We start from the raw sequence: 8,394 nt of genomic DNA on the forward strand, positions 1-8,394 counted from the left end.
TCTTTGAAGGCAAAGACAACAATTTTACAACGGTGAAAAACCGTTGTCTTGTCCTTCAAAGACAACAGTTTTTCACCGTTGTCTTTGAGCATCTACCTTTAATAACAGAGTCTTCAACAACAGTTTTAAACTATCTATGACAACGGTGAAAAACCGTTGTCTGTTTTAGATAAAAAATAAAAAAAAATTAATACACAATTTTCCAATATTATAAATCATTCAAAATACTAAATTTCAAAATAAAATTTAATATACAATTTTCTAACATTCAAAAATAATATCTATAACATTCTGAAGAAATTTCATAAGCAACCAATAAAATTTCATAAGCAACCAACAAAATGATAATACTATTAAAACAAAGGTAGAATAATATAACACGAGATTTTCTAATCTGTTTTGACTGTTGAACTTTTGCTCCTAATCTGTTTCAAGGACCGCAACGCTGCTACAGTGCTCTTCATGTATAAGCTCTGCATATATTTAATCTCCTCCAACTCCGGAACCCTCCCACCTGATTGTGCCGGCTTTGGCACTCCATTTTGTCCGTCGCATTCTGCTGAAATTGACAGGTTGTTGCTGGGGAAGAGGTGGTCGAGCATAGCCACACACTCCTTCACGAGTTTGTATATATAGGAGATCAGTTGTAAAGAATGGCTACTGCAGCACCTTTTCGATAAAGGGCTGCCTGATAAGTGCTCCTGTTCTCTTGTCATACTTCTTCAGTATTTTCACTAGACCTGAATTCATCACAACAAGAATAATAAACCATCTAAATGAGTGCACAAATTTAAAAAAAAAAAGAACCAGAAGAAAGGATAGAACAGTTAATCAATAACACTCAGATAATTATAAACTATAATTAGGCTCTGATCATGACTATGCTAACATGAGTTTCCTTGTTAACTAATTGAGAAATAATTGTTTGGATAAATTAACAAACAAGACATGTAATATCTAAAACAAATGGGAGAGTTTGATACCTAAATAAAATCAACCTTGTTCAGTCAATGTAAAATCAGTTAAACTGCATTGGTAGTAGGCAAATAACATAAAATTTTCTGTTGTGGAAGTTATAATGAGAGTGGATTGATTGTTTCACCAATGACGAGAAATATTACTGTGTGATTTGAAGAAGAAATCCAAACATCTATTCTGCTGAATGCTAATTTATCATAACCTAGCAAAACAAATTTACCAAGCTACTCCAACGCCCTTCTTAATCAATCTGATCAATTAGTAAACATGATTGTAGAATAAAACCCATAAATTTCCTCTGAAGCGAAAGTGCTAAGTTTATACTGGACTGAATGTAATTCATACACCATATGGATTGTTTGCAATGAAAATTACAAGCTCCAAAAAAAAGAACAAAGGTTTGAAACATAAAGGGATATCAATCCATCACAACTTAGATTAGTTTGGAGGATCCACAGAAGTGTATTAATTTACATGTTAGAATACTGAAAATAAGCTACAGTGAAATCTTTAATGTGTACCATGGACTACATAAGAATAGATCAAGAAAAAGTTGAATTCTTACGGAAACCTACCCGTGTAGTTAATTACGTGATCTTCTCCTTAGCCTTTACTTTCCTTTGAACATTCTTCCTTGATAGTGATCTTCAAAACTATATTAATTGTCAAGATGCATGCTATAAAACTGTTCAAACAATCACTTAGATAAAGCACAAATAATCACTTTGTTTGTGCTTCAAGATCCTACAAAGATTGAATTGCACATGGCAAAGATGTCGTCAGCCTGTAAACTTCTCGCTTAAATCTATTTCCAAACATGAAATACTAGTAGCGATATTGAACTATTTTTCTAGTTGTCAGCCTTTCTTGCAAATGATGCAGTTTAATTTTCATTGACAGATAACATGTTGCATAAATACTTGACTAGCTGTAATATGAGTATGAAGTACTCGGGGATTAACTGTTGGAGTTATCTTTCAAATGTCGAATTAATGGAGAAGGACCTAACCTATCATAGTTTTCAAATAAAACATCTCAACAACCTGGAAAATGATGGGATAAAATGATTATCACGGCAATTTATATTAAACAAAAAGAGATTCCTAGTTACATTGCAGGATAAGCCTATGAGTTTTTTGAATTAGATGATGATGCAGATTGACTGTCTTTTGTTTCCTTGACATTCTCTTTCATATCAGGACAATCTTCATTTTTTGGGTTCAAGGTACTTGAATCCATCTTCTGGACCTCCTCTTTTGGGTATATAAAAATCAGACGGACCATAGCACAAAATTCCCTGCAGAAAATTATACAACACCAGTTGTCAACATATCCACTTTATACATAGAAAATGGAAGATGTATATACATAAGAGAAGAACATTAGGAATGTAGAAGCATGCTTCCTGCCAAGGGTCATCTCCAATAAGCATCATATCATCCTCATTATCAGTAAATACAATCATCCAATTTTTATTTGGAGCCATCAATTCTCCTTTGAATTCAAATAGTTGATCTAACTCCTCGATCAATTGGTCATAACCATCAAACTTTGTCAAGTCAACAGATCTTCTAAGTGCAACACCCTGCTTATGAACCTGATATCAAAATGGAAACAGAATCATCTTCTCCAATAAAAAAGAGGTACATTCTATAGCATGACATTCTTGATCTACTAAGGGACTGAATGGAGATGGACACTACACATTAAGTCAAATAAAGTAAGCATGTAATGAAACTAAGCATGGAATGTAACTTAGAGCATTAAAGAAAGCTAATATACTCTAGCCTAATTGCATTCAAATGAAGAACAAAACTTATAGCAATTGCAAAAGATAAGACAAGCAAACATTAAGTGAAATAAAGTGCACGAATTTAAACCTACTGTTGGAAGAAACATTTTGTCGAACACCTTATGAGCATAAATCGAAATGACATGAGTACGTGCAAATCTAAAACAAGGGAGAACAACTCAATACAAGCATCAAACAATCAACTAAAAGAAACATCACTATCAATTCGAATCAAGTGAAGAAACTGCAACAAACAAAAGCTGTCCAGATCTGTTGAAGAATTGCTGATCGAACTTGAAGACTGCTGTGGAAGAAAAGGTGGAGCTGTGACTGGCCAAATCTGGTCCGGATGAAGGAAGTAGTGCTGGAATTGAAGTCTGCTGTGCTGACCAAATCTAGAGAAGATGTTGCTGCTCGAACTCAGAACTCGGAGGAATGAAGTCGCCTGTTGAATCTGTTGCGAACCCTAGCCCGCGCGAGGAAGAAATGTCGCGAACACAGAGGACGTCGCGAACAGAGAGAAGACTGAGCGGTAGAGGCAAAATTCCTTGGCTGCGGTGTGAATAGAAGAAGGAAGAAGATGGTGTCCGGTCGGCGGCGGTGGTTGAGTGGAGGTGGCCGTCGGCCGTCAGTGAAGGAGAAGAAACGGTAGTCGCGTGAGAAGGAGCCGAACGGGAGAAGATGCGATGCCCCCCATCAGATATGCTTGCTTTGTGGATTTATTCCCCCAAATCTGATCCGACGATCCTGATCAACCCAGATCCGAAGGAGTGGCTGAGATCAAATTTGAGTGGACGGTCGAGATCAATTGAAACCCATTGAATGGTCCGGATGGCTAGATCAAGATGAGCGGCTCAGATCATGCCAGATCTACACAGATTGGCCAAAATCAACCAGATCTTGATGAACGGTTAGAATTAATCATATCTGAATCTTTCATTTAATTTGCTTCAGATTTGATCCAATGGCTCAAATTTCTTCAGATTGGACTTCTCATTGACTCAAGTCTTTAGGTTCAATTTGGATCAACTTGAGCTCAATCCCTAGAAAATAAAAGTGCACAATTATAAGTAGAAATCCATAAAAATAGGAAGAATTATAACAAAACTCATAATATAAATCCAACTTAATAAACATGATAAAAATCAACAATTAATTATATGAAAGGATTAAAACATGAAAATTAAGGGTAGAAATAATGTATCAAAATGCTAATTATCAAGGGCTCGGGAGGTTATTGTGGCGGTGAGCTGGGACAGAGGAATAGGGCAATGCCAACACTAGAGTAAAGATCGGTTAGAGCAAACCTGGTTAGATCATCGAAGCTGCGATGTGTAGAGAGGCGTCGTAGGAGGTTAGATCTAGGGTTCAAACCCCTCTTAACCGGAGATCCACCAATGCAGGGTCGGCGACTCTAGGAGAACAGAAATCTCCGGATGGCATCCAGTGATCAGTGGAGAAGAGCATTAGCCGGCGGTGGACGCTTGGTGCTAGCGCGATCGATTTCCTCGTGGCTTCGGCGTCGGGGAAGAGTTAGGGCTCGGCGACGGCAGCTATGGCGTTGATCGGAGCAAGGCACGACTCAATGAGGCTTCAGCCGACGTTGAGTAACTCTTGGCTGGTGGTTATGTATGCGGGGAGAAGAAGTATCGCAGCGTCGATAGGCGGCGAGGATCAGCGTCGGGTTGGGAAGGAGGGGAAAGGGGAATCGGCAGTGGTGACCTAGCCTCACGCGAACAAAAAAACTCTTTGTTCGTGAGTTTTTTTCGTGAAGTTAAAAAAAACTATTATTTTTTTGGTATTCAACAACATTCAATAGACAACAGTTTAATAAAACTGTTGTATATTATCATGTAAGCAACGCTAAAAGACAACAGTTTTTTAAAACCGTTGTCTTTGACATACATTAGACAACAGTTTTTTAAAAATCGTTGTCTTTGACATACATTAGACAACAGTTTTTTTAAAAACCATTGTCATTTAAAAAAAAATTATGGTGAACAACAACGGTTTTCAATAAAACCGTTGTTAAATGGCAAAAAGATAACATTTTCTCGAAAAACTGTTGTCTATTAGGTGTGGTTAAATCTAAAATTTCTTGTAGTGAACATTTCTACCAAGTGTGTAGGAGTTGACTAGTCTAAAGGACCTGACACTTGACTGAAATCCAACTAGGTCTATGGGGCCCGATAGCTAGTGCGAAGTCCAGATAGGTCCGCAGGGCTTGATATCTGGCAGAAAGTCCGGTTGTGACAAGTGGCCGAAGTTCGGTTGGGTTTGCGGACCTGACAACTGGCATGAAAACCTGGTGGGTCAGAGGTAAGTCGAGAGATTGCAATTGGTAAGTTAAGGTAATCAACTGGAGGAGAGATCTAGTGAGGATGCATTCCCCGTTGAGGGAACTGTAGGTGTCGATCCAACTTAGATCTATTTGGAAAATGTAAGTTGAGATCTTGACTTGATTTTGGTCTCGAGAAGACAGTATTTAATTACTATCTTATCTTCTATATTATGCTAATTATGTTTTGTAGGGTAGATATAATTCTTATTGCTCGGACTAACCTATGCTTACATGGAGAAGGTTGCTGAAGAAAAGGGGTCTGGGCGCCCGGATCTGGTTCGGATGCCCAGAGCAGGCTGGCCAATGCGGGGCCACGGGCACCTAGACGGTTCAGGTGCTCGGACTCCGTCCGGTCGCTCGGACTCCGTCCGGTCGCTCGGACTCCGTCCGGCCGCTCAGAATCAAAATTTCATCCACAAGCCGACGTGGAGCGTGTCAGTTGGCTGAGCCACATGGTATAGGTGCCCGGAGGGGTTCCAGGTGTCCAGAGTGGACCTATATAAAGGCCTTCGACACAGAGCTTAAACACAACAACTGCAACAATCTTCTCTGCTGCTTGATGCTCCGAAATGGCTCCTACAACGCTACTAAGCTCCACCGACAACCAGACTTTAGCTTTAATTAGTTTTTTATAGTTGGTAATTCTTTTATATAGTTCTTGTACTTGCAACTTGTAACCAATTTTGAACTATTAGTGAATTATCCAATGAAAGCACTCAACGAGTACGAACTTTGGAGTAGGAGTTGTCAAAGGCTCCGAATCAAGTAAAAACTTGGTCGTGTTAGCATTACTCATTATTTTTCCGCTGCATCTCTGTTTGTAAAATTGAAATTTCGACGAACACTATTCACCTCCCTCTAGTGTCTTTCCGATCCTACATGATTTAGTCTAGCGTGCTATATGTGTGATTGATTTGAACTATGTTTTTACTTTTCTTTGTTGTTGATTGCGCTTGTATATTGTTTACTAAAATATCTTTTATTTTTAAGTTATAGAGATCATTGTCTAATTCACCAATTCCAATCAAACATACATCCTTGTAAATATTACAAACACCTTTTGTAAAAAAATATAAGAATAACCAAATCTATCAAGTTTAGAAATAGAAATAATATTTTTAACTAAGTTGTCTAGAACAAATAAAACATCTCTTAAATACAACTTAAATTATTGCTCAAAATCAAAGTAACATTTCCAATAGCTTTTGTAGCAACTCTTGCTCCATTTCCAAGTTTCAAGAAGGTCTCACTCTTTCTTAGTCTTTTACTTCTTACCATTATATGCAAATCATTGTAAAGATAAGAAGCACAAACAATATCAAATACTCAAGAAGTAGAGTTAATAGAGACATTAACTTCTAGATAGATCATACCTTTGCCAAAATGCTTCTCAGCAAGATCCTCCTTGAAATTATGTCTCCAATGTCCAGGATTGTTGCAATGGAAACAAATATGTTATGACTTATCAGGCATTTTGAGCATTGGCTTCTTATTAGGCTTGATCTTCTTTGTAGAGTCAAAATGATTCTTTCCCCTTTTCTTGGGTCTTTTCTTGGATCCAAAAGATGAACCCATAAGTATAATAGATTTTTTTCCTTTCGCATGGTCACTTCATAATTTGCAAGCATGTTGACTAGCTATTCAAAGGTAACCTCTATCTTATTCATATTGAAGTTGATCACAAAATTGCTAAACGAGGAGGGTAGAGACAATAGTATGATGTTGATAGCTCGTGTGGAATAACCAAGTCAAGGTTCAATAAACCCAATCATCTTGACCCCATGCTCATGAATTGATGCCCCATCTCACACATGAGCCGTCATGAGCTCCTTGACGCATGTCTAACTGAATGAATCTGTGTACCATACAACTCTTGTAGGTGTTTGTGAATATCAGTAGCATCCATCGTCTCCTCGAACTGCCTTTGCAATTCATTTGACATTGAAATCAGCATATAACATCTTGCTTGAAGATTATGGTCCCACCATATTTCAAGCTTTGCTAACTCATCAGGGGTGGTATTAACAGGAGCCTCTTTTGGAGGTGCCTTATCTAGTGTATATGCGTTCTTTTCAGATGCCAGAACAATCTTTAAATTTCTTAGCCAGTTTGAGTAGGTATATCTATTTAATTTATTTTGATCTAGTATCACAAAAAATGGATTTCGAGATTCCATATAAAAAATATTCTGAAATTAAAATTAGATAAATAATATTAATGATTATTTTAAATAATTCATAAGATAAAATATATGGACTTTTATATTTTAAATTATCTCCCACCAGTGTTAAAAAATGCGCTAGGTGGTAGGCAGGTGGTTACCTGTCGCCTAGTGCCTGGATGCTTAGGCAACTGCCTAGGCGAAATTTTTTTTCGAGAAAACCCTGCTGGATCGATTAGCTGATCGATCCGATTGGGTTTTCCCGACAAATAAAACTATATTGAATAGATTAACTGATCAATTCGGGAGGGTTATGTTTGTCGCATACTCGCAGAATCCTTCCGAATCGAGTAGTTGATCGATTCGGTAGGCTTCTGTGACAATGCATAATCATAAAACTGATACATAATTTTATCCAATAGAATATGCAAACTAAAAACCCAAAGTACAAGTACAAACTACAAACCGAAACTCTGAAACTGACAAGACATACAAAATACTAATAAAAATAGGAAAAGTTTTCTCACAATTCACAAGTCACAAAATAACTCATATAATCTCCTATATCCCTAATTCTTCTTCTAGTTCATCTCCGTATTTCTCCAACACTTCCTCTATATCATATTCAAACTCAAAATCTATGACATCATCTTCCTCTTCTTCATCCGATACAAATTCTTCTTCGTGAAGTTCTCTGACATCTTTAATATTTGTCTCAACATCTTCATCTCCACCGTCAACAATCCATCCTTGTACCATAGTTTCTTCACTAACATGTAGCACATCTACTCCTTTTTCTTCTTGTCTTCCTCTTTTTGTTAATGATCTTGGTATTGAATTGAAATAGACTAAATTGTTCAACCTTTCGGTATCTAGTCTATTTATTTTCTTTATATAGATCTACATTAAATAAATATATTAATTATTAAGTCACTAACAATAAGTCAATAAACAATTACTAATTAAGTACTTATCCTCTCAAAAGTACTTCAATTTCTTTCACAATCGGAAAAACTTACAGTTAAAGAAAGGATTCTTTTAGCAATCTTTTGTAATTTAGGTGCACCATGTCCAAAAAGTTATCACCATCCAACTAAATAAAAACAAATCAAATAATAACAA

At 36.9% G+C, this 8,394-nt stretch overlaps 1 long non-coding RNA gene across 1 annotated transcript; it reads right to left on the reverse strand.

The window, feature by feature from the left end:
• Nucleotides 1–369: 369 nt before the first annotated feature.
• LOC122012893 lies at nt 370–2,273 on the reverse strand. Its single transcript, XR_006120339.1, has 3 exons — nt 2,090–2,273; nt 1,554–1,623; nt 370–740 (listed from the first exon to the last, which is right to left on the reverse strand). It is a non-coding gene; the product is annotated as an uncharacterized LOC122012893 (long non-coding RNA).
• Between the last annotated feature and the right edge of the window lie 6,121 nt (nt 2,274–8,394).

This window comes from Zingiber officinale, chromosome 8A (genome assembly GCF_018446385.1).
Source record: "Zingiber officinale cultivar Zhangliang chromosome 8A, Zo_v1.1, whole genome shotgun sequence".
NCBI classification, from domain to species: Eukaryota; Viridiplantae; Streptophyta; class Magnoliopsida; order Zingiberales; family Zingiberaceae; genus Zingiber; species Zingiber officinale.